This window comes from Heterodontus francisci, chromosome 23 (assembly GCF_036365525.1).
Source record: "Heterodontus francisci isolate sHetFra1 chromosome 23, sHetFra1.hap1, whole genome shotgun sequence".
In the NCBI taxonomy this organism is placed as follows: Eukaryota; Metazoa; Chordata; class Chondrichthyes; order Heterodontiformes; family Heterodontidae; genus Heterodontus; species Heterodontus francisci.
In genome coordinates, this window is record NC_090393.1 from 39,461,160 (window position 1) to 39,488,970 (window position 27,811).

The window sequence follows — 27,811 nt, forward strand, 5'->3', positions numbered from 1 at the left end:
GGGAGTGTCTTGGCTGTTTTGCCAAGGTTTTGATAGCTCCTCTATTCTGATAGGGTGACACATGCTCTGATCGTTGGCGTTGTGCCTCGCATGAGGGCCAGGACTAAGGACCAGATTTTGAAGAAGGTTTATACTTCAACCTCAAGAGTTGCACCATTTTCTCAAACTGGGCAACTTTCCACCATGTCTCAATCCACACTGAGTGGAGGGAGAAGGGTGCCCTCTACTGCCACTTCAGCACAAAGCACCAAACAGGTTGAATTTAGAAAATCTGACAGTTTGCCTATATCAAGGTCAAGGGGGGTCAATAAGGAAATAGTGCACTGGTTGATTCAATGGGATCCTCGATGACTTGAAGAATGTCATGCAGCACCTTCTGCGAGGAGGGATGGATCTTTGTGTAGAACAAGAAAATTCTCCCCTACCAACCACAAGGCTATGCAACATTTTGACACGACTTTGAGGTTCCACCTGTGCAGAGATGTGCTATGTCGGTGGTCAATTTTAAATTGACCTTTCAATTTACTGCAGATTGAGACCATCTTGCAAACTGATGTGATACCTTTAATTGATGAGCCACAAGGTTACTGTACAAGGAAGTTAGAAAACCTACCATATAGATCTTTTCAAATTTTAATACAATAACTATGAATGGCTTGCATTTATATATCGCTTTTCATGCCCACTGGACATCTCAAAGTGCTTTATAGTGAAGGAAGTACTTTTGAAGTGTAGTCACTGTTGTAATGTAGGAAACATGGCAGCCAGCAAGCTCCCACAAACAGCAATGAGATAGTGACCAGATAACCTGTGTTTGCGATGTTGATTGAGGGATAAATATTGACCAGGATAACTTCCCGGCTCTTCTTTGAAATAATGCCACGGGATACGACCACCTGAAGGGGCAGACGGAGCCTTGGTTTACCGTCTCATCCCAAAGACGCCACCTCCAACAGCGTAGCATGACCTCAGTACTGTACTGGAGTGCCAGCCTTGATTGTTGTGTTCAAGTCCTGGAGTAGGAATTGAACCCGGAATCTTTTGACTCAGAGGCGAGAGTGTTACCAACTGAGCCACAGCTGCTACAATTAACTGTGCAGCATTCCAAGTATAGTTCTCCAATATCATAAACATTAAAGAGTCACATTTAATTTGCATGAGCTTAAATCATGGAATTCATGGAAATATCACCTGTATATTAGTTAAAAGTAGAAATTAAACATGCTCCAGAAAAGGACAAAAATCACAAAAGATGTGTTTAAGCAAAATAGTAAGATAAGTGTTTCAGCAATGTATCCCTTTTCATGTTCCTGTATTTTTTTACCAATTGCTCCCCAACTGAAGATAATAACTTACTCTGCTATATTATTCTACGAGACACAACAACCCTGCAGTACCAGCCAAGTTGCTTTTTCCAATGGCTAAATGAGGACAGTGAGTCCCAATGGACTATTTGATGTGGAAGGCAGCAGCAGCTGCTAAGGTAAGTTATCTCATTCTAGACCAATATTCAAATCTGGAAATTCTTTGGTCTATATGTCAGTGTCACAGCATTTTGGTGTTGGGGAACCAATGAAGAAAAAGGAGGGAAGATGACTTCGAAATTAAATAATAAGAGGTGCACCAGATCGGTATAAGCTGAACTATTTTCTCTCCCTTTTTTCTAGAAAAGGGCAATGAACATTTAACTCTTTCCAATAACCTATAGAGGATTGAAAGCACATTCTTTAGAACATAACTGGGGCAAATCCATGTTCTTCTAGTTCACTTTTATTGCATATGGTATACTGATGTATAGCCCTAATGGCTAGCTATGGATAAAATTGCATAGGATAAATCAGATGGAGATAAACCTCTAGCTAGTTATCAGTCTGCATCACTAAAACTGCATCCAGAGAAAACCTCAGGGCTAGACAGAATTAAAATTGTTAAAATTGCTTTTAATCATTCAAACCTTAATTTTCCTCATTTAGCATAATTTACACTAGAATGACCATTGGTTGCTTCTTTACAAACTCAAATAGAAATGTGTAATTTCCACCTGATTTTCCCAAGCCAAGTCACTAATGTAGTTTCAGATGCAGATTTAGAGAGGTATAGACAGCAGAAAATTTCATTTAAGTGAAATTTACACGGATGGCGGGCAAGAAGGGAGACAAAAACGTTGGAAGACTATACAACCTCCAAAGGCATCTGAACCTATCAGCTGGCTTTGCTAAGAGTGAAGGGGCAGGGAACTAGTAAAAGCAGGGTAGAAAGAGGTAACTCAAGGTGCAGATATGTCTCTGCAGGCAAGTAATGGAGCAGGCAAGTAATGGAGCAGGCAAGCACTTAATCCCTGGTTAGGCGGCTGATGGAGTGGAAGTGGTGCTGCACAAAAAGATTGTAAGCAAAGTTACACTCTATGCCACTACACCATGCCATTCATTCATATATGCTAGCATGACACCATGCTTCAAAGTAGATAAACACAAGTTTCAGGCCACAACTAGGAATCATCATCACTGGATTTGCATAACTCTGGTGCATGTCCATTGCTGGTGCCCTTGCAGTAGGAAGTACAGCACTGCAATCTAACTCCATGCCGTTCAGACACTGAAGATAGTTTACTACATCATGGTCTGCAGAATTTGATGATGGCAACTTGGCAGCTGCAGCTAACCAGGCTACATTTCCTCCTGATCACCTTTGCAGCACCCTTGAAAGGATGACCTATTGTGATTTGGATGCACCTGAGAAAACATCCAACATATTAGGCATGTGTTTACATATCTTAGCGATGCCGCTGAGTCTGCAGTCTAAGCATCCTTTGAAAGAGAAGTCTTTACTAGTACTAACCATCTGTCAAAATCAGGTATGTTCACCTGTGTCTACAGCAGAGGCATAAAATACCTCTTGCAAAGCCTCAGCTGCCTGACATTCCCCCATTGAACCCCCTCCTCTTTGAAATATTTCAGATACAGGGAATCCCTATTAGAATACATTGTGCCAGTAACAGTGCTGTAGGGGAAAACAAATTACAATAATTGCCAGGACTCGTGAGAACATAAGTACAAACTGGAAAAAGAAAGAAAATGGTTAAGAAATGGTTGAAATACTTTTTTGTATTACTCTGTGCCTTCCATGACCTCCAAGATACCTCCTGCCTCTTTAGTAACAGTGGACATTCGTTTCAAATGTGAGATATTAATGTTTGACATCCTGTTTGCCAAAATGAAGGATGATAGCATGCAGGACTGACACGGCCACAAATTAACACCCAAGTGAAGTGTCCGCTTTAATCCCATTGGCCTCACTTGCTAGAAACGGTACTGTGATGCAACCTCAGCACATTTCTGTTGGGGTGGTCTTCTGCCCAATTTCTGATACTGGCCACCAGAATACTGCCCAAAAACTAAGATTATAGTGTGTGGAGGATCCAGGCTTTACTTCTCCACAGTGACCACTTCTTTGCATTTTTTTATGACATTAAATGCTTCACTAATGACTATCCAATTCTAGTCTCACATTTAACTGTAGTTATTTAAACAGTGATCGATCAGCTTACCACTGTAACACAAGAGTTAATCATTATGCAGGTTGGACATTAGTCAATATTTAAATATATTTGTTGGAGGGAAAAAAAAGACAGAAATAGATATTAAGGAACCATTAAAATCTGACTTCAGTTCTTTCACTGGCAAACACAATTAATGCAATAATGCTGGCAGTTTTTTTTTTTACTTTGTTAGTTTTTTCAGCCAATGTTCTCCCATCCCTCCATCTCTCTTGAAGGGATGGGAGAACATTGGTTACTCACCAGTCTTGTTGAATTTACTATTCTTCACCTGTGCCTGATCTAGCCCTCACCCACCGTCCATGTGCACATACTTCAGTAATAGGTCCCTGGATAGTGGGAACACTGGCTGATGTTCCCCTCTCTAAATCTTTGGAATACTGGCTATTTGAACTATCCTATCTGCTGATCTGATTCTGATCGAAGAACTTAAAGGCTGGGAATTGAACCTGGGATCTTCTTGAACTGTAGGGTTCAGTTATTCACTGCCATAACCAGTTGAGTCATCAGGAGAGCCATGATACAAGCAAATTCAAAGCAATCTCTGCAAATGCTGAGTTTATTATTCATTTAAAAGAAAAAAAAACTTGCATTCATATTGCACTTTATTACATTCTCTGGACATCCCAAAGTGTGTTACAACCAATGGATTACTTGTGAAATTCGGTCACCATTTTCACTTAGGCAATCACATTGACCAACCTGTGCACAGCAAGAGTCCACAAAAAGCAGATTAATGGATGATTGGATAACGTGGTTTTTTTTGGTGGTGCTGACTGAGGGAGAAAGTTGGTCAGTATATGAGAATTCCCTGCTGCTCTTCAAATAGTTCCATGGGATTTCTTGCATCCACTTGGACAGAGAGGTGGATGGGGCCTGGTTTAACATATTATTTGAAAGATGGCATCTCTGACAATGTAGCATGCCTGCAGAATTAGAATGAAGTGTCAATCTAGATTATGTGCTCAAGTCCGAAGCTACATCAAAGGTTATGTACAGTTTTGTCTTATCTTGCAACTATGATGGAGTTTGGTTTAATGATTACCACTATCCTAGCATGATTCTACAGTATTTTTAATTTTTCACATGATGGAAGATTTACAGTAATGTGACAAGCAAGCACTGCAGTGGAAAAAGTGTGGCACAGTGCACTGGTATACCAATAGATGCCATTCTGACATAAGGCCTTTGACACCCTTTTTGATGAGTTCTTAATCTTTGGATCCTGGATTTCTACGAGTATCTTTGAGAAAAGACATCTCTACACAGTGAGAAAAAGCCAACCTCTGGTGGCTCTGTGCAGCTTTGAACAGCCACCCTCTTAGTTGTGGAACGGTACAAAGATAGATCAATATTAAAAACATACACATATATACTTCAAAAGGACAAGTAAAAGCATTTGAATCTTTCAATCCTTAGACAACACAACCTCATTAAGTAGGACTCGGCATTTTAGATTTAAACTGAAACTCACCACTCCCAAAAGTTTTGAAGCTCATACTTATTTCAATACCAATAAAATATTGAAAGTAAAAAGGTTAAAAACCCATACCTAACTGCATGTGTCCAAATGCTTTTGCTTGACCTTTTGAAGTATATATGGGTATGTTTTTATATTGATATATCTTTGTACCATTCCACAACTAAGAGGGTTGTTGTATTAATTCTGTAAAAACAATGCTTTTACTAAAATAAAAATATTGCTTCAATTAGCAACAAAGTTGTAAAGGAAGTGTTTTGTCATACAACACTAAATTTCCAAATTAAGGAAGCAACAACAATGCCCTGCTTTTCTTTTGCACACTAGATATCATTTTCTGACCAGAAGAAAATTAAAAACACTTGTAAAATGTGGAGCTACAATCAAAAACTGAATCAAAATAAACACTAAATATCATTAAAAACACATACAGAAAACTGGAGAAAAAGCATACCCCAAGATATACTTTGAAGCAGGTTGCTCTTGATTTTCTCGGTGGCAGAGGTTTGGAAGGTGCTGTCAAAGGAGCCTTGGTGAGTTTCTGTATTGCATCTTGTAGATGGTGGACAGGCACTGGGTGTCAGGAGTGAGATAGTCTCTACAGAATTCCCAGCCTCTGACCTGCTCTTGTATCCACAGTATTAATGGGGCTGGTCCAGTTAAGTTTCTGGTCAATGGTGGGGAATTCATCGACGGAAGTGCTGTTGAATGTCAAGGGAGATGGCTGGACTCTCTCTTGTTGGAGATGGTCATTGCCTGGAACTTCTCAATCCAAGCCTGAATGTTTGCCAGGTCTTGCTGCATGTAGGCACAGGCTGCCTCAGTATCTGAGGAGTTGCAAATGGAACTTTAGACGTGCAATCACCAGCAAATAGCCCTATTCTGATCTTATGGGCTGAATTTTACGAGTGCGCCGCAGTTTGGGGTTGCACACTCGGATGGTGGCGTGCATCCCATGTGGATGTGCATTCCCTGAACCCCTGCGATATTACGCGCGGGGACTGATTTAAATAGAGGGGGTGGAGCGGCCACCGCTGATGATGGAGAGGGGGCGGCCGCCACGTCCCCGGCAATGGTGTCCGGCGCCACTTCTATAGGGCTTTAAGCCCTTAGCAAAAATTAGAATTTTTTAAAGGTGTATCAGTTTTAATTTTTATTAAATAAAAACATGATGGAGGCCCTTCCCCAATCCCCCCACTGGTCATTTCATTGCCCAAGATAACCAAAACATGCCTTTTTCCCTAGCCAAACTTTACCCCGCAACCTTCTAACTTTTTCCCTTCAACCCCTTCCCAACATCCCCACATCCAATCAAAAGCGTTCTCCACATTCCCCCACCAGGTTCTCGCCTTGGAACACTGTACAGAGTTCTGAAGGTGCGTGAGGGATGGATGGCGGCCGTAAAATCGGCGTGGGACAGCCACCGCCTGCAGGTAGGGTCGTTTATATGTCATTACTGTGCATTTAAATATTTAGATTGAGGGCCCACCATCAGATGGTGGGGGGGGCTGCACTGAGGTCCCCCAGCCGCCGGTAATATGCGGCGGGCCCTTCTCCATGTGGCGGATTGAGGCAGGCCTCTCCCCACAGAATTTTGCCAGCACCCCTAGCGCGACCTGCGACATTGAGGGGCTGGTAAAATTCAGCCCTATGATAGAGGGAAGGTCATTTATGAAGCAGCTTGGGCGAGGGCACTACCATAAGAAACTCTTACAGCAATGTCCTTGGGCTGAGATGAATGACTTTCAACAACCAAAAAATCACAACCATCTTCCTTTGTGCCAAGTATAACTCCAGCCAAGTGGTGAGTTTTCCCCGTTATTTCCATTGATTTCAATTTTACTAAGGCTCTTTGGTTTCACACTTGGTCAAATGCTACCTTGATGTCAAAGGCAGTTGTTCTCACCTCACCTCTGGAATTCAGCTCCTTTGTCCTTGTTTTGCCCATGGTTAGTGCTATCCCCCAGGGTCTCAGCTTTTCACTATTTTTATTAATGACTTTGATGAAGGACTAGAGAGCTGTATCTGTCCAAGTTTGCTTCTAACACTATGTTAGATGGCATAGGAAGAAGTGTAGATGACAGCAGAGGGACACTGATAGATTAAGTGAGTGGCCAAACATGTGGCAAACGAAGCTCAACTTGGGGAAGTGTGAAGTTATCCACTTTATTTCTAAAAAAAGGCAGATCAGAGCATTTTCTAACTGATGAGAAGCTAGGAACTATTCAGAAGCAGAAAAATATAGGGGGTCCATATACAGAAATCACTAAAAACTTTTGGAGGCAAAAAGGATGATGGAATGCTAGCCTTCATCTCAAGGTGGCTGAAATACAAAGGCTTGCTACAGTTTTATTAAAGTTTTGGTTAGATCACTTCTGGAGTACTGAGTTCAGTCTGGGCATCACACCTCAGTAAGGCCTTATATTGGCTTTGGAGGCAGTGCAGAGCAGATTCAGCAAAATGATACTGGGGCTAAAAGGGTTAAATAATGAGGAAAGGTTGCACAGACTAGGCCTGTATTGCCTTGGGTATTGAAGAAATTGCTTTCAAGATGGCTCCTGGGCTGGAAGCTCCCTAGCTGTTCAACTCTATCCATGGCCATCTGCTCCCATCCCTAACGTTTTCTCCCCCAATCTGCCCTCTTAAACTGTTTAAATTCCCCTGGCTCTTTAAATCAGTTCATTTTAGCCCTATCTAAAAGTTAACAGTTAGTTTAGTGTAGGTTACCTGGGCCCACTGCCCTCCCCCAGCCACACCTGCTCTTTGTTTTCTCAATGAAATTGATCCGGATGAAACTGACGAGAACAGCTGCCGATACTTTAATCTCCGATCCTGCTGTCTTCACAGTCCAGAGTGTCTGCAGCCACGGCATGCGGTAAGTCCATTGAGGTGAAGAAGGAGCTGCGGGACCCGAGAGAAGTCCTGTGAAAAGGTGCCCCGAACACCCAAAACATCCACGAACGGCCCCCCCGGCCGCAACTTCAAAGCGCCCGCGGGAGATGGCTCGGAGAGCATCTGCAGCGCACTGTCGGCAATGCTGCATGCCTTTATTTAAACCACTGCAAAAAAAAACCCTTAGCAAATGTAATCACCTCTAAGTCTGCCAAATGATGCTTCACCTCCCGAAGGACGTAGATGAGCTTTCCGGACGTCGATGGTGGGCACTGAGGAAATGGCTTATTACCTGCACCAGATTCCACCCCCCCTCCCCCCCTTTACCCCCCTTCCACCCCCGTCCCCTTCCCTGCTCCACCCTCTCAGCTCACCCCCTCACAACCCCGTCCCAGCCCGCCCCCCCCCCCGCACCATCTTCACCCCGCACCCCCTTCCCCTCCCCCTTGCATCCCCTCCTCCCACCGGCACCATCCTACACCTGTGTAGGGGCCCCAACAATCCCACTGCCTTGTGGGCGTCTCGGGAGAGACCAAGGCTAAGGGAGTAAACCCTAACAGAAAATCCGGAGCGGAACCCCGTAGGCGGTCATGTGTCACCTTTGGCATGTTTCCGGCAGTTCCTGCAGCCATACTGGTGCCAAACGTCGTGTCCTGCACTCCTTTGGACCCCACCAGAAAGGCCGAGAGGGGGGTTTTGACGACTGGGCAACTCTCAACCTCCATAAATTTGCCCAGGCATGCGCCATGGAGAGGTCACTCCATAGTTGCCTCACAGCGACTGAAACAACACGGAAGGCAGCAGTTACGGGTTATAAGTCCAGATAAATTGGCGTAGAAACTGGGCGCCACGGGTTGCCTTTGTCGGTGGGAGAGGTCATTGCACCTCACTGGACAGCTACCGCCCGCCTCAAACCGGGCAGCCCCCGGTCAATAAGGTTCTGTCCCGCCACAGTCTGCCTGCTTCAATGGGTGCTTGGAGCTCAGGGTCATTGCCCGAAAGGTGGACTGATACACCGCACCAAACAACATGAAAAAAGGAAAGAAGGTACCAGCCCTTCGCTTTGCAAGCTGGAACGTCAGAACTATGTGTCCTGGCCTGTCGGAAGACCTTACACAAATCAACCATTCTCGGAAGACCGCCATCATTAACAACGAGCTCAGTAGAGTCAATGTGGACATTGCAGCACTTCAGGAGACTCGCCTCCCCGCGAGTGGCTCTCTAGCAGAGCAAGACTACACCTTCTTCTGGCAGGGCAGGGATCCTGAAGAACCAAGACAGCATGGAGTGGGCTTCGCCATCAGAAACTCCTTGCTCAGCATGATAGAGCCTCCCTCAAATGGCTCGGAACGCATACTGTCCATCCGACTGCTCACCACCTCTGGTCCAGTACACCTACTCAGCATCTATGCTCCAACACTCTGTTCCGCACCTGAAGCTAAAGACCAGTTCTATGAACAACTCCATAACATCATTAGCAGCATCCCCAACACCGAACACCTATTCCTGCTGGGGGACTTTAATGCCAGGGTTGGGGCCGACCATGACTCATGGCCCTCCTGCCTTGGGCGCTATGGCGTTGGAAGGATGAATGAGAACGGGCAGAGACTGCTTGAGTTGTGTACCTATCATAACCTCTGCATCACCAACTCGTTCTTTCACACTAAACCCTGTCACCAGGTTTCATGGAGGCACCCAAGATCACGTCGTTGGCACCAGCTAGACCTCATTGTCAAAAGGCGAGCCGCCTTAAACAGTGTTCAAATCACACGCAGCTTCCACAGTGCGGACTGCGACACCGACCACTCCCTGGTGTGCAGCAAGGTTAGACTCAGACCAAAGAAGTTGCATCATTCCAAGCAGAAGGGCCACCCGCGCATCAACACGAGCAGAATTTCTCACCCACAGCTGTTACAAAAATTTCTAAATTCACTTGTAACAGCCCTTCAAAACACTCCCACAGGGGATGCTGAGACCAAGTGGGCCCACATCAGAGACGCCATCTATGAGTCAGCTTTGACCACCTACGGCAAAAGTGCGAAGAGAAATGCAGACTGGTTTCAATCTCATAATGAAGAGCTGGAACCTGTCATAGCCGCTAAGCGCATTGCACTTTTGAACTACAAGAAAGCCCCCAGCGATTTAACATCCGCAGCACTTAAAGCAGCCAGAAGTACTGCACAAAGAACAGCTAGGCGTTGCGCAAACGACTACTGGCAACACCTATGCAGCCATATTCAGCTGGCCTCAGACACCGGAAACATCAGAGGAATGTATGATGGCATGAAGAGAGCTCTTGGGCCAACCATCAAGAAGATCACCCCCCTCAAATCTAAATCGGGGGACATAATCACTGACCAACGCAAACAGATGGACCGCTGGGTTGAGCACTACCTAGAACTGTACTCCAGGGAGAATGCTGTCACTGAGACTGCCCTCAATGCAGCCCAGCCTCTACCAGTCATGGATGAGCTGGACATACAGCCAACCAAATCGGAACTCAGTGATGCCATTGATTCCCTAGCCAGCGGAAAAGCCCCTGGGAAGGACAGCATTACCCCTGAAATAATCAAGAGTGCCAAGCCTGCTATACTCTCAGCACTACATGAACTGCTATGCCTGTGCTGGGACGAGGGAGCAGTACCCCAGGACATGCGCGATGCCAACATCATCACCCTCTATAAAAACAAAGGTGACCGCGGTGACTGCAACAACTACCGTGGAATCTCCCTGCTCAGCATAGTGGGGAAAGTCTTTGCTCGAGTCGCTCTGAACAGGCTCCAGAAGCTGGCCGAGCGCGTCTACCCTGAGGCACAGTGTGGCTTTCGTGCAGAGAGATCGACTATTGACATGCTGTTCTCCCTTCGTCAGATACAGGAGAAATGCCGTGAACAACAGATGCCCCTCTACATTGCTTTCATTGATCTCACCAAAGCCTTTGACCTCGTCAGCAGACGTGGTCTCTTCAGACTACTAGAAAAGATCGGATGTCCACCAAAGCTACTAAGTATCATCACCTCATTCCATGACAATATGAAAGGCACAATTCAACATGGTGGCTCCTCATCAGAGCCCTTTCCTATCCTGAGTGGTGTGAAACAGGGCTGTGTTCTCGCACCCACACTTTTTGGGATTTTCTTCTCCCTGCTGCTTTCACATGCGTTCAAATCCTCTGAAGAAGGAATTTTCCTCCACACAAGATCAGGGGGCAGGTTGTTCAACCTTGCCCGTCTAAGAGCGAAGTCCAAAGTACGGAAAGTCCTCATCAGAGAACTCCTCTTTGCTGACGATGCTGCTTTAACATCTCACACTGAAGAATGCCTGCAGAGTCTCATCGACAGGTTTGCGTCTGCTTGCAATGAATTTGGCCTAACCATCAGCCTCAAGAAAACGAACATCATGGGGCAGGATGTCAGAAATGCTCCATCCATCAATATTGGCGACCACGCTCTGGAAGTGGTTCAAGAGTTCACCTACCTAGGCTCAACTATCACCAGTAACCTGTCTCTAGATGCAGAAATCAACAAGCGCATGGGTAAGGCTTCCACTGCTATGTTCAGACTGGCCAAGAGAGTGTGGGAAAATGGCGCACTGACACGGAACACAAAAGTCCGAGTGTATCAGGCCTGTGTCCTCAGTACCTTGCTCTACGGCAGCGAGGCCTGGACAACGTATGCCAGCCAAGAGCGACGTCTCAATTCATTCCATCTTCGCTGCCTTCGGAGAATACTTGGCATCAGGTGGCAGGACTATATCTCCAACACAGAAGTCCTTGAAGCGGCCAACATCCCCAGCTTATACACACTACTGAGTCAGCGGCGCTTGAGATGGCTTGGCCATGTGAGCCGCATGGAAGATGGCAGGATCCCCAAAGACACATTGTACAGCGAGCTCGCCACTGGTATCAGACCCACCGGCCGTCCATGTCTCCGTTATAAAGACGTCTGCAAACGCGACATGAAATCGTGTGACATTGATCACAAGTCGTGGGAGTCAGTTGCCAGCATTCGCCAGAGCTGGCGGGCAGCCATAAAGACAGGGCTAAATTGTGGCGAGTCGAAGAGACTTAGTAGTTGGCAGGAAAAAAGACAGAGGCGCAAGGGGAGAGCCAACTGTGCAACAGCCCCAACAAACAAATTTCTCTGCAGCACCTGTGGAAGAGCCTGTCACTCCAGAATTGGCCTTTATAGCCACTCCAGGCGCTGCTTCACAAACCACTGACCACCTCCAGGCGCGTATCCATTGTCTCTCGAGATAAGGAGGCCCAAAAGAATTGAAGACAAAGGGGTGATCTAATTGACGTGTTTAAGACGACTGAAGGATTTGATAAAAGTATATAGAGAAAATACCTCCTCTGGTGGGGAGTCCAGAACAAACAGGTATCACCTTAAAATAAGAGCTAGGCTGTTCAGAGATGATGCCTGAAAGCACTTCTTCACACAAAAGGTAGTGGAATTCTCCCACTCTCCCTCAAAAACTGTTGAGACTAGATCATTTGAAAATTTCAAAACTGAGATCGATAGATATTTGTTAGGCAAGGGTACAGAACCAAAGCAGGTAAATGGAGTTAAGATACAGATCAGCCTTGATCTAAGTGAATGGCAGAAAAGCTCAAGGGGCTGGATGGCCTATTCCTGTTCCTATGTTCTCAAGTTCCTATACTTGCAGCTGCAAAGAAATGTTGCTTTGAAGTGAGCTCATTTTTAAATTACTTTATGGACTTTAACATTCATAATTTAAACCTTCATGATCACAATAAAAACATGCCCCCGTGAATAAGATGTACCAGTTAGAAGGCAACAACCTTCTGCTCCTCATTCACTCAATCAGTTTCACAGTTACAAAGTAATTAATTATTCTGCCATAACTTATTTTTTAAAAAATCTAAATTTTGGATCACATTTTGCATTTGTGCATTCATTACAAATTCAAATGCTCCAAAGCAAAGTTACGCTCCTGAAAGCTGTCGATAACAATATGGTTGTTAGGTTAAAAGGACCTATGCTATTTGTGTCGCAAGCTTAACTTACAGAACCAAACTCTCTACAGACAAAAATTTAATCTAATGAACAAAGAGTTATGGTAGCAAGAAAAGGAAAAACAATTATTTTTGATGAGTATTTTCTGAAATTTATAGGAGAGACGCTGTGATCCATATACTTTCATTTCCCGTTTACGCCATTCAGACTGTATCTGTATTGTGGATGTGATATGGCTAAAGCTATGTATATAATGTCATTCAAATACAATCTTAATGGATTAAACTGCACGGTAACATACCAGCTAATTTGATTAGACAGAAATAGCTAAGACAAGCAATGCTGCAATTATAACTTTTATGATTTGAAATTATAAAATGTGTCAAATTTTGTATTAGATCAGCCTAGAACAATAACCAAGAAAGATTTCAACGCATGTTTCAAGCAGTCACTTGAGCTGAAAAATGGAATTCTCGGCAAGTACATGAAGGGCATTAAGCTCTGCTACAGCCCAACTAGAAATGGCGCTAGTAATTTAAGATTTAAAAGCTAGTTTGGCTTGCTAGAATGATTCACAGTTTTAACCAAAATTCAAGTTTAAGTAGTCAAATAATTTACCTTCTTACAAAAGGTACTTGAAGCAATAGTAAGAAAAGTATAAAAACACAGGATCATCATGCATCATTTTGTGAAGCCTTTGGTTAATACTTTCAAAACAGGAGGACAAAGAAGTGTAGTTGCTAATTTATCCAGCCTCCTTTCCAGGACATCCACTGTATTTTATGCCACAGTATCAGGAGTTTACAAAGGATTATACCTCTTTAAGATGTTTTTTTTTGAATTTGTCTTCCCAAAATGCTGCATAAGAAGGTATTTTCTTTTCCTGTAGTCTGTAATTTCACTGCCAGTTAATCTCATTTCTGCTGTCAGAAATTCAATAATCAAACAGTTAGTCTTTGTCTGTGCATTTAAGACAGTGTGTGTATTTCAAATAGAAAATTAGTACTCATTGGTGTCCCCCGGCAGGACTAATGCCAAGTAAAAGAATGATCAATCAGCACTCAAACACAATGAAGTGTTCTTAACATTTCAGCAACAATGCTCATTGTGCTCACAACCACCTCCACACAGCATCCTGATTGCATCCTTTCCATTCTGACCCCTGCTTTTTCACCCCTAACGTCAAACCCAAATCATTTTTTCTGATTCTTCCTTGCAGCAAGGACTGACAGGTGAGAACGAAGCCCTTGAAAATCATCCTCTCCAATTCCCTTCATACGCATCAGCCAGACAAGCCTGGGTGATTTCTAGCTACAAACTGAGAAATTACCATTTGAAAAAAGTGCCATCAGACGGTCTGTCTCGAGGGTGAAAATTAAAATCTTCTACCTTGCAAGATCCATAGGGAATTCATATTCACAGAATTTCAACCCTCATCATCAGAGGAGCTTGCCATAGAACTGACATCTTTTCATTTCATCAGTCTTATGCTAATTTTAATCGTACATGTCTAACTTTAATACAGAAACAGGTTGAGCAGTGCAGTATGCATAGCTCACAATACAGCATTTGCAAGTATTGTTCATATAACCAACTTATACAATTAATCTTACAAATTATAAACCTGCAATTATAAATTTTCTGGCTTAAGTATCAAAGTGTTGGGGAAGGTACATTAATGGATGCTAAGATAATACATAATGCATTTTTAAAGATTATCTTCACATAATTTTAAAGGTGACTAATTCTGAGCATGAATGATGTTATAATACTCCACAGGCAGTTTTCACCTCTGTCTGGAGGTGTTTGGTCATCATATTGGAAATCCCCTAAGTGGAACTGGAGTTAAAAACCAGAATCTAGCAGTGTCCCCCAGAATAGGATATTTAATAAAAGTTCTGTGAAGTAATTCTAAAATTTTAGATGCAGTTCATTTAGACCATACATATTTTTTAATATGTATATATTAAACATATTTAAAAATCCTGTCCTTACAGCTTAGTGCCATATATTTGCAATTCAGTTATGCAGTTGGCTGCCTTCTCTAATCTTCTGAAAGCAAAGACTGAAGAGCATGTTACTTGACAAATAATGCCTTGATGTTCATAGTCATAAAATAATTTAATTAGTTCAACGGCAAATTATTTAAATATAACATTTTTGAAGCAGATTCTGCAAAAAGTCAGGACTGAGGCATCAGAAGGAAAATATTTCCACTCCTTGCAGATGAATTGTGCAAATGAGCGAGTGTAGAATTTCAACTTTTACCTTAAATTTTGTACTTTCACACCTGTGATATGAAATGTACAGTAGGCTTCTCATGCTCAGTACCTGCCAGCTGAATGACAAAAACACAAAATTTAGGAGCCAAGTTTCGGCAGCAAAACAACAAAAAGCATTATGATGTGAAGTAGCTGATATATCATTTGACAGATGTTTGTTGGTATGTCATTGTACCCCATTCCTGTTCATTTTCTGCTTGCATAATGCACTAAAACTTGACTATATATAGGTCACCAACAGTTGAGGATTTAGGAGCATATATTAAAAATAAGCGCTTTTTCATAGGGCTTAAAGAAAAGTTTAACATCTAACGCAATTCTGCATTTTCCTTCATGGGGATCTCACTGGAAGCTAACCTATGTTTCACCGTATTTTAGTCATCTCTTAATCGTCCCATACAACAGATGTCAAAAACGACAACCAAGGAAGGGCACAGATATTGATTTACAGACTTTCCTTACAGATATCCAGACATGTAATATTGAGTAGGAGGAAGACACAGACAGACAAGAAGGTTTAAAGGATTTTGCGGAAGGTTTGAAAGTGGGGGAGGTGGTATGGAGAAATAGAAACGAAAGAGATATTTTTCTGCACCATTATATGATACGACAATGCATTTCTCAGGTAGTCATTAGCGGTACATCTGCCTCTAGTGGCTCTAAACAAAGAATGATAATCATAATTTCACAATAACCAATAACAGTAATATTCACACCAACTCTTTATTAATTTCCACAAAACAAATAAAAAAAGCCTCCAAAGTGTATACTCTTTCCATGAATGCACAGTACCTGACAAAGTCACTTATCCTTAACTATTCCATACCCATATCCCTTCCCTACCGATTTACACTTACACAAACTCACACCTAAACAAGCATTCTCCTGTATTTATTAACTTTCAATTTCCTATTTACATTCGCAGAGACATTCTCAGCCATCTCTACATCACTAGGACTTGTCCATAAAATACAATACAATTGAAATACACTGATTTTGTTCCTTTTTTTCTAATTAATACATATATGCAATTCAATTGAATCCACATCACACCCAGACATTTTTAACACATTTCAATGTTTAACCTATGGGTGACTTCTGCAAATTTATGGCGTATATATTAAACAGAGCAAGTCATTTTCACAAAAAAAGTTTAGAAAATTCTTGTGTGTGCCGTTTATTACCAAACCTTTTTCTAATCCAACTAATTCATTGGAAAGTAGTGTAAGTGACATTTTTTCAAAACAATGGCTGCACTTACATAAAATTAAGAAATAGTTTTCCAAAGTTGGCTGAAATTAAAAATGTTCCAGATTACTAGTAAGAAGTAGAGGGGTAGTACGAAAACATGCTGGTTCTGAGAAAATAGGATTGATCTATAACTATTATTCCACTTATGAAAACTTTAACAAACTAACATGACAAACTACTTAACATTTTAGCTGCATCTAATCTGAAAATTATCATTTCTTTCTTGCCTTCTCCCACAAGCGCAAGGGGACATTGTACACGCCTATCAAGAAGTGGACATTTCTTTTTGGAATTTCATATTATGCTTGTGTTCTCCTTTGAAGAGATTTGGAACTTGATTCATTTTAAGTAATACCACTACGTAAAAAGCTTAAAAAAACTTGCAGGATGTCAGCTTTAATTAGACTTGTTCTGTACCTCAAGAAATAGTATTTCGTAAAATATGATAAACATTCCAAAAGCAGCAAAAATAACAAAAGAGGTGACAGGTAATGTTACATAAGCTAGTGCCACCAGTGTAGCATTTCCCATTAAACTATAAAGCTCATTATATTATGATGCTTTTTAAAAAAATGGTAAGTGGGAAAACCAGCACCATTCCAAAGAAGGATATAAAACAGAAAAATAGTATTTTATTTGAATCATATTTTACAAACTAGGACTGTGACCATCTGCGCTATGCATCACATTGAAATTGCCCCACATTAAAAATTCACCATCAAGTGAATTTTCAAGGGATTTGCAGTAATTAGATGACAAAATGCTGGGAAATCTCAGCCGCACTGAAGATGTTACTCCGGGGTCAAAGACTCAACACTTTCAGCTGGGTAATTTGTAAGTGTCAATCACGCTCAGCCATCAGAGAACAGATCTAACGGCTGAATTCTAAGTAACTTCACAACATAGCCTTCAGCTATGCAGCCTGCTTTTGAAATACACGGGTATTTATTACAGAGGCCAAATTTGAAACAAGCTACATTTTTTTAAATGCACATTATTATACTGACGTGGCTTTTGAAGCTTGCTGCTCATCATCCAGAGAAGTAGGGTTGAACCAACCTCCAGATTCATCCTCTACAATCATCGTCAACATCACCTCAAAAACATGAGAGCAGTAAACACATCCTAATGTTGGTAAACAGACCCTCGCCCTAAGACCAGGATCATTATCTACATGACAAGAAGCTTACAACATGTTATTTTAAGTGGCTCACTAACACATCTGTTGTTTGGCATGATACTAAGTTCTCCTACACAGCATCAAATTTGAACACATGTAATTAGCTGCGAAAAGCAAAATAGAGTATTTGTGATAGCAGCCACCATTCCTTATCACAAATTAATGATGCTCATTTCAAATTGACATCTCCATTAAAAGGGTAACTGCATTTTCTCTTTTCAGGTCAAATGGAACCAGACTAAACTGACATATCCTAAAGCTACAGTATATCAAATGTATTATGCAAAAAAAGTCAGTGTGGGTCAAAGACTATGTAAATAACATTGTAGCACCCTAAAGGAAAAACCATACCTTCTTCTCAATGCAGCAATATTACAGTTTTCAAGCTGCAGTAGAGTTAAAGATAAGTTATCACGCAAAACTTAGATTCACAACCCAAATGAAAATATTTCAATTGTTTCCGATATATGTAAAATGCTCAAAAATGCAACAATTCCCATTATTCTTTATGTAGCAGCTATAGGGGTGCGGCGTGCTCAAAATGTTAATTTCTAGCTTGATCTAGACTTTGAACAAAACTGGTCTATCTTTTTCCAAAACTAAGTGTTGCTGATTTATTTCCTATTCTTTTAGCTTCTCTTTTCTTTTTTATGCCAATACTTCAATTTTCCCTCGTCCCATTTCTTGTTTTGGCTGATCTACTATTTTATTTTTCAGACTACACTCCTAAAGTATGAATCTGTGATCTCTGAAAGGCACCAAAGGGTCAATTTAAGATTAAGGGAGATTTAAGATTGAATCTGGCATTGCCTGATAATTTCCATTATGTTGGAAGGTACTACGATCCTCAAATGGCTTAGTAATTGTCAATTACTACAAAATTTACAGCAGTGATTTGATTTTTTGAGGGGAAGATTCATCTACATTGCTTCCATATGCAGGCCATGCACCCATTCCAACTCACCTGCTTCAAGCCTGCTCACATTATTACTCTGAACTGCCTTCAAGGAGGCTCATATAGCTAACTTAAATATGGTGCTCTGCATGACGTCTTTCCTTGTGAAAAAGAGCCAAGATCAGAAACTCAAAGTGCCATAAAGATTAAATCTACGGTGAATCTGCTTTTCCAAAGAACAATGCTAGAATTTTAAAATAATGGAGGTAATTTCTTCCTGTGACACCTCTTGCAAAGATAGAATGCAGAGACCAGTTTCCACACAGGGGCCACCTACCAATACATATCAGCTTTCAATTTAAGTTGCAGACTGAATTTAGGAACTACCTATTTTTAGTTGTCAAATTATTGGTATTAAGTTCAGCGAACATCATATTCAAATGTGAACAGAAATACAGACATTCAAGTAAAATCATATAATTATGAATATTTACTTCTGCCTACAATATGATTTTTTCTAATGATGCATCACTGAGAAGCTATTAGAGATGTGCCACTGGCCGTCTTTTAGTCTTAAGTTTCCTCAAAATTTGTGTTTCTTATTTGTGATCTTATTTCATTTTTTAAAAACAATATTCCTGTCCCCATACTACATTTCCATTGAAAGACAAGGCAAATAACTTTCTCCTAGTCTTTACCAATGCTGATAAGAGTTTGCTGTTTATTGGAGCTAGCTGGCACAGAACGCCTCTGCCTTTCCCTTCAAATTGTTACTGCAATTCAAAAATAATTTGTGCGAAGTGCTGAAATTCCGGTCAACCTTCACTGATGTTCCAAAAAAACTGTGCCAAAAACCCAGCAAAAATTCAAGTTTAATACACGAACAAATGAAAGAAATTCTGCTCCAAGAATGAGCCAAAGTCCAGCTTTTCCTATTACTGTTTGCACCTTTGCCAGGTCATCCAGTTAAGACATAATGTTAAAATCCAATATTTTAAAGTATAAGCTGACTATATATTAATATAACTGTTTAAAAACTTAAAATGAGTCATAAGTTTCTAGCTGTGCTCAAATTCTGACAAATTTAAATTAACTATACTAACGCCTTTCAAAATTCAGTAACCTAAAATGTATTGTTCCAGTAAAGTTGAATCATATACTCATATACTATACAGCTTGTTCAGAATGACTTAAAATGCAAAATAATTCATGAATTCTCACATCTCTTTTTTAATTGCCTCACTTTTGTAGGTGTATTTTCACCATTCTTTTTAAATATGCAGAGAATCATTTGTCATGAATGAATAATTACACTGTATTATCTATGAAAATGTCGAAGTATGAGCAAGAGCCAGTGAATAATGAACAGTTATTTTATTCAAGTGCGGCAGTGAGTTAAGTGTATATGGGGGATCCCACAGCTTTGAAAGCAAAATGCAGTAATAAACAGTGAAGGTGCAAACAGACCTGGTGTACAAAAAGCCTATGCACTATTTCACACCTTGAAGACGTTTAAGAAAATAGCTTTAAAAAGCCCATCCAATTCCCATTTCTAAACTTCTAATGTGTTTATGGCAAATGAGAAAATTGCTCTCAATTCAGAAATACATTAGATGAATTTTACAAAATCTTCATTCAAGTATAAAAGTAAATAAAATAAAGGTGTTGTGCACTGAGCAACATCACCTACCATTACTACACCTAACTTCACACAGGTTGCACATTCTAATAAACATTACCTGCCTAACAACTGAAAGGCTATATTAATTCAATTTCCTTCACAACAACTTTCTTTGGTAATTACAGAAGTTTTTTGGTGAGTTACTTCAGTTACTTTGTTTTTCTCTGCCTAGATTTTTACGTGAAAAATGTGAGCTTGAATGTTCTGTCAATAGTCACATCATTTTACTTGCTAAAAGTAATTTGTATTGCACTACTGCCAATAGTATTTACATTTCTTAATATGTAATTAATCAAAGTTGAAGTTATTGGTTTTATGACACAGGTTTTCTTCCAGAACTTATGTTTAATTTGTGTTCACACTAATAAAGCAGTTTCCATCAGCAGACAGTCTTCTATGAATTAAAACCTGCTGCATTATGCATGGCATGAGTGGGGTAGTGTGCAATGATATTAAATATTATCCTTTAACTGTGGAATATTACACAGAAGAGTTCAACATGTTATCAACATGTTCTCCTGTCTACCCCAAAAGTTAATAAATACCAAACTGCCAGACCTTTACATGCAGAATAAAATGAATATTCTCAAGATATTATAGAGAAGCAGGAAAAAAACTAAGATACCGACAGCACAAAGACTTAGGAATCAACAAAGATAGAATAATCTTATAATGTGCAGTAATATGACCTGGTACCATGATTTGCTCACAACACAACCATTTAGAAGCAAGAGGAATTTCCTGGGAGAGCTTGGGAACTCCCTCAGACATGCCCCGCAGCACCACCAACCCCACCCCCCCACCCCGCCCCTTAACACTGGGAGGGAGCACAGGTGGAAGCTGTTACATTTTATAAAGGCTTTCATCCTTCAAATTTTCTGATACCTTTGACACTGGCTCTTCAGGATTTGCATTTTCTCAAAACTGATCAATTCTGAATATACTTGAATAGGTGTGGATAAAAACTGCTTAATGGAACAGCATTAGTTCTACTAACGCAGAACAATTAACTGGTTTCAGCTGTCAACAAATTCAACTCGCATGTACATAGTGCCCTCCATGCAAAAGGAAGTTCAAAGCTTTTTGTAGAGGTGGACGTTAAGCAGGGAAAAAAGTGACAGGAAAGGAAGCCCTCAGGCACACCAGTGCTGATCATGCAGACAGAGGAGGTGAAACTGTATGAAGATGACTGTTTTGGGATGCACAGGAGAGAAACTGACAGAGCACCATTGTGGAAATGGATGGTGAAGAACAGAAGTTGCAGGAGAATGGAGTGGTCAACAGTGTCAGCGGAGGGTGATAATGCATTTCACTGCCATTAAGTTTTCAGGCATTTTGCATAAGCTCCTTAAAACCTTTGAGCAATTTGTCAAATTGCTTTGTGCCTAAGATTTACTTATTGTAGGAGAGCATTAAGCAATCACAATCACCTGGCATGATTCAAAAGTCAGCAGATCTCACCCAAATTTGCTGTGGACAAATGCAGCTGGAGAAATAAGAAATACTTGCTGGGTTATAAACTGAACAGACTACCTACAAAACAAAAAGGCAAAATCACAACAGGTATCTTTTAAAAAGTAGTTAATACTTGCTTGAGATAGTTTAAGTTTTAAATATTTCTGTGTAACCAAGTCACTCAGCTTCTCTGAAACATATTTTCTATCTGTCTACTGCTTGTTGATTTTGTAAATCATACGGAGAAGAAATAGTTTTTCTTTTGGAACCACTGTATATAAATACTAGAACTACCTTGGTCAGTGATTTGAAAAATTTCTGTCTCATGGGCTTTGTTCAAGCAAGTTCATGGACTCATGAACTACCAGTATATATGACAGATTATAAAAAAACCCAAATAAGTAACCAGTAAGCTGGAGTCCAATTAAAAAAAACAGAACAAACTTGTTATTTGGTATGATTCTGTAACATGTAAAGAAGTTATTTTGACTTTTGATTACTAATGTACACAAACTTTTGTTCAAATAGACCATTTCTACTTCTTTTTCCTACAATTCCACCCCATGATGCTGACTCATGCTGGGGTAAAGTTTCATGGGCACCTGCCTTTCTCTGGTACCTCACAAGGTACCACTCTTCGTGTGTCAAACTAGATGACTGGATTTTCTTCCAGGATGGATTTGACACCAGAGATAATTTGGATAGGGTTATTATAGATGCTTATTGGTCTCTCTTGTCTACTTGAACCACACAGAGGCAACTCAGCAGACCTTGTAAGCATCTTCAGCTAGAAGTGCCGAGTGGATGATCCAAATTGGCCTCGTCCCGAGGTCCCTATCATTGCCAGATGCCAGTCTTCAGCCAATTTGATTCACTCCATGTGATATCAAGAAACCGCTGATCTCACTGGATACAGCAAAGTCTATAGGCTCTGACAACATCCCGGCTGTAGTGCTGAAGACTTGTGTTCCAGAACTAGCTGTGCCTCTAGCCTTTTTGCTCCAGTGCAACTGTAACACAGGCTTCTACATGACAAAGTGGAAAAATGCCCAGATATGTTCTGTCTTTGTAAAGCAGGACAAATTCAATCTAGCCAATTACTGCCCCATCAGTCCACTCTCAATCATCTGCAAAGTGATGGAAGGGGTTGTCAACAGTGCTATCAAGCAGCACTTACTCACTAATAACCTGCTCACTGATGTTCAGTTTAGATTCTGCCAGGACCACTTGCCTCCAGACCTCATTACAGCCTTGGCCCAAACATGGACAAATGATCTGAATGCCAGAGGTGAAGCAAGAGTCACTGCTCTTGATATCAAGACAGCATTTGTTGGCTGTGATTCAGTTGATAGCACTTTTACCTCTGAGTCAGAAGGTCGTGGCTTCAAGTCCCACTCTGGGACTTCAGCACAAAGATCAAGGCCGACACTCCAGTGCAGTACTGAGGGAGTGCTGCACTGTTGGAGGCTGTTTTTCAGACGAGACATTAAACTGAGGCCACGTCTGCTCTCTCAGGTGGACGCAAAAGATCGCATGACACTATTTTGAAGAGCAGGAGAGTTATCCCTGGTGTTCTGGCCAATATTTATCCCTCACTCAACATCGCAAAAACAGATTATCTGGTCATTGTCACAATGCTGTTTGTGGAGATTGCTGTGTGCAAACTGGCTGCCTTGTTTCCTACTTTACAACCGTGACTACATTTCATTGGCTGTAAATGCTTTGGGATGTCCTGAGGTAGTGAAAGGCACAATATAAATACACAATGTTTTTAATGTCGCAAAGAGCCCTAGTAAAATTGAAGTCAATGGGAATCGGGGGAAACCTCTCCAATGGCTGGAGTCATACCTCAGACAAAGCAAGATGGTTGTGGTATAAAAACAGAAAATGCTGGAAATGCTCAGCATGTCAGGCAGCATCTGTGAACAGAGAAACATTTTGGGTTGATGACCTTTCATCAGAACTGGAAGTATTTTGCGTTGTAAAATGTTTTAAGCAAGTAGAAGCAGGGAAAGGGGAAGGGTGGAAGAACAAAAGGGAAGGTCTGTGATTGAGTGGAAGGCAGGAGAGATAAAAAGACAAAAGGGATGATGGTGCAAGGCAAAAGGGGGTGGTGATGGAATAAGCAAAGAAAAAACAAAAGATTGGTCTAGAGAAGTAAACGTGAAAAGCAGAATAATCATCAACAGCTGCTGCATTGATTGCGATGATTGTCCTCCAATCATCTCAGCCCCAGGACTTCGCTGCAGGATTCCTCAGGGCATTGTCCTAGGCCCAACCATCTTTAGTTGCTTCATCAATAAGTTTCCCTCCATCATAAGGTCAGAAGTGGGACTGTTCGCTGATAATTGCACAGTGTTCAGTATCATTTACAACCTCAGATGACAAAACAGTCCATCATTGCATGCAGCAAAACCTGGACAATATTCAAGCTTGGGCTGATAAGTGGCAAGTAACATCTGCACCACACAGGTGCCAGGCAATGACCATCTCGAACAGTACAGAGTCTAACTACCTTTTCTTGATATTCAACAGCATTACCATCGCCAAATCCCCCCTCATTAACATCTTGGGGTTACCACTGATCAGAAATTTAACTGGACCAGCCACATAAATACTGTAGCTAGAAGAGTAGCATGAGGCTAGGTATTCTGCAGTGAGTAACTCACCTCTGACTCTCCAAAGCCTTTCCACCATCTACAAGGCACGTCAGGAGTGTGATGAAATACTCTCCATTTGCCTGGATGTGTGCCACTTCATACAAGACAAAACAGCCCATTTGATTGGGACCCCATCTACCACCTTTCAACATTTACCTTCTCCACCATCAACGCACCGTGGCTGTAGGAAGTACCATCTACAAGATGTACTGCAGCAACTTGCTAAGGTTTCTTCAACAGCACCTCCCAAACCTGTGACCTCTATCACCTAGAAGGACAAGGGCAGCATGCACATGCGAATGCCACCATCTGAAAGTTCCCCTCCAAGTCTCACACCATCCTGACCTGGAAACATATTGTTATACCTTCTTTTGTCACTGGGTCAAAATCCTTGAACTCCATAACTAACAAAACTGTGGGAGAAACAGTGTTAACATTTCAGGTTGGTGTTCTTTCATCAAAAGTCAGCAACCTGAACGTTAACTCTTTTGCTCTCCACAGATGCTGCCAGATCTGCTGAGTATTTCCAGTATTTTCTGTTTTTATTTCAGATTTCCAGCTTCAACAGTATTTTGCTTTTATAGCACTGTTGTAGTACCTACACTACATGGGCAATAGCAGTTCCACACCACCTTCTCTAGGGCAATTAGAGATGGGGAATAAATGCTGACCTTGCCAGCGACATATAGATCCTATGAATGAATTAAATAAAACACTTCCAGCAAGTAAAGCTGGACAGTGCTGCAACAGGATGCCATTTTAATATTTTGGAAAAAGGCCCTGCTTGAGCCACTGGAAACTTTGCTGAAGGAATGGAGGCAGGCGTGAGGAAATAGGTGACCACAACTAGGGCCTTTTCCTCCAACAAGGCCACCAGCACATTTCCTGCAGCTCCTTCCACAAGTACTACCAACTTTCTTTTGCCAGCTTCTTGGGCAGCCTTAACTTTTCATTGTTCTTTAAACGCAAAGGATTGAAGGTCAGGAAAATTTACTGCCAACATTCTCGAAGGTGGGAATCCAGTGGTCTGTCTCCCTGCCCATTTTCCTTCTTCCTCTGCCACTGTACTGTTAAATTTTAACTGGTTGCGATGACTGGCCTCAAACAATTGCAACCTCCTTTTATTTTAGGTATAACTCCTGTCACTGCAGAACTTTCCCTCTGGACCACACCTCCATCCCCACCCATTCACTTCAGTTTTGCTAGGGGTCCTTGGTGCCATACTTATACTTCCATGTTGAGAGAAGTTACTGTCATCCTTTCCTTGGTGTTTAGCTCTTATATCCATGTCTGTATCAAGACTGAAGAAGTCTGGAGTCGAAAGGTTTTGACAGAACGCAAACTGAACATTGGTAGGCAAGTTATTACCAAGCAAGTGTTGCCTGGTGGTGCTATTAATGATGTCTTCCGTCATATTGGGCAGAGATGGTGGCGTAGTGGTAATGTCATTGGGCTAGTAATGTAGAAGTCCAGGCTAATGCCCTGGGGACACAGGTTCAAATTCAACCACGGCAACTAGTGGAATTTAAATTCAATTAATTAATAACAATGTGGAACTGAAAGCTAGCCTCAGTAATGGTGCCATGAAACTATCATCGATTATCATAAAAAACAATCTGGTTCACAAATGTCCTTTCGGGAAAGAAATTTGCCATCCTTACCTGGTCTGGCCTACTTTTGACTTCATACCCACAGCAAATGTGGTTGATTCTTAACTGTCTTCTGAAATGGCCTAGCAAGCCATTCAGTTGTTAAGGACAATTAAGGATGGGCAACAAATGCTGGCCTTGCCAAGGATGCCCGCATCTCATGAAAATTACTGAAGATTGAAGAACAGAGCAGTTCATTAATATGAAGAGAAAAAATTTGCAGGGCTACTAGAAAAAGGCAGATTCCTTCATGGGATGTGGACTTCACTGGCTAAGCTAGCATTTATTGCCCATCCCTAATTGCCGTTGAGGTGGTGGTGGTGAGTTGCCATCTTGAACCGTTGCAGTCCTTGGGGTGTAGTTACACCAACAGTGCTGTTAGCAAGGGAGCTCCCGGATTTTGACCCAGCGATAGTGAGGAACCAAGTCAGGATGGTGTGGGTCTTGGAGGGGAACTTGTAGGTGGTGGCTTTCCCATGCATCTGCTGCCCACGTCCTTCTAGGTGGTATAGGTCACGGGTTTGGAAAGTGCTGTCGAAGGAGCCTTAGTGCATCGCTGCAGTGCATCACTGTTCCTTCACTGTCGCTGGATCAAAATCCTGGAACCCCTTTCCCGGAGCACTGTGGGTATACCCGCACCAGATGGACTGCAGTGGTTCAAGAAAGCAGCTCACCACCACCATCTCAATGGCATTTAGGGATGGGAAACAAATGCCGACGACACCCACATCCCATGAAAGCATTAAAACAAACAAGATTTACCCTTCACAAATCCCTGATGGCTTTCTTTGATAGCTCATATTTGTCCAAGCGCTCAGTCACACTGTCCCTCTGGTAGATTCTAATAAATTCCCACAGTTAGACTAATGGGTCTATAATTTCTTGGTTTCTGTCTCCAACCTTTTTTTATAAATAATGGAGTTACGTTGGAAATTTTCCAATCCAACAGCATAATTCCTGAATCACAGAGCTTTGAAAGATCATGACTGAAACAATTGCAATTTCATCACTTTTGTTTTAATATCCTGTGATGGAAACCATCAGGTCCTGGAGATTTGTCAATCTTCAGTCTCATTATTAATCTATTGCTATTTTTGAATTGTATTAAGTCTAGTGAAATCCTTCCATTGATTTTTAAAAATTTTTTGTTCTACCGCTCCTGTGAAAACTGATATAAAGTAATCATTTAGAAAGTCTGCCAGTTCCTTATTTTCAATTACAATATTACCCGGGTCTATCTTTAACGGGCCCACATTACCATTAGTCACCCTCTTTCTCTTGCATGTAGAAGCTTTTACATGTATATTGAGAGAGATGATTAGACATTATATCAAGGTAACACTAAGATGATAGTACAGTAGCCCAAAATAGTTGTATTCATGGAATATGTCACAGAATCTTATCCGGCAGCCAATTTCTGTTATCTCTGGGTATATCCTGTCTCACGTACTATTGGAAGGGTATGACCTGGGAGTGCTTAACATTGATTTCAGGTCAAACAAGGTTAAGGAAACCTATTGATTAGCATCTACCACCCAACATCCACCGCAATGCCCACCAACTGCCTCAATAGCACCATGATTAACTGAGCTGAGGAAGTTCTGAAGCACATAGCTGCCAGGCTGGTGGTAAGAGAACCAATGTTGTTATGGCAGATACTTCTGTGCAAGGTAACACTGGCAGACGTGACCACCGCACAGTCCTTGAAAAGATAACCTCTTGTCTCCATCACTTTGCTGAAGATCGAGAGTACTCTGATGGGGCAGTAATTAGCCGGATTGGATTTGTCCTGCTTTTTGTGGTATAGGACATACCTTGGCAATTTTCCACATTGTGGGGTAGGTGCCAGTG

At 41.5% G+C, this 27,811-nt stretch overlaps 1 protein-coding gene across 9 annotated transcripts in view; it reads right to left on the reverse strand.

The window, feature by feature from the left end:
- Positions 1 to 27,811, reverse strand: part of rbm19 (RNA binding motif protein 19) — a 308,924-nt gene that overhangs the window by 35,969 nt on the left and 245,144 nt on the right. The window contains exons 25-26 of one of the 9 annotated variants that reach the window (XR_010977277.1): positions 5,491 to 5,863; positions 4,152 to 4,482 (exon numbers count right to left, since the gene is read on the reverse strand). The exons of 6 other annotated variants lie outside the window; for them this stretch is intronic. The gene's annotated coding sequence lies outside the window, so the exon portion shown is untranslated. Of the gene's footprint in view, positions 1 to 4,151; positions 4,483 to 5,490; positions 5,864 to 15,211; positions 15,246 to 27,811 lie in introns of those variants that run through there. 2 more of the 9 variants (XM_068055152.1, XM_068055151.1) reach the window with 2 other exon arrangements.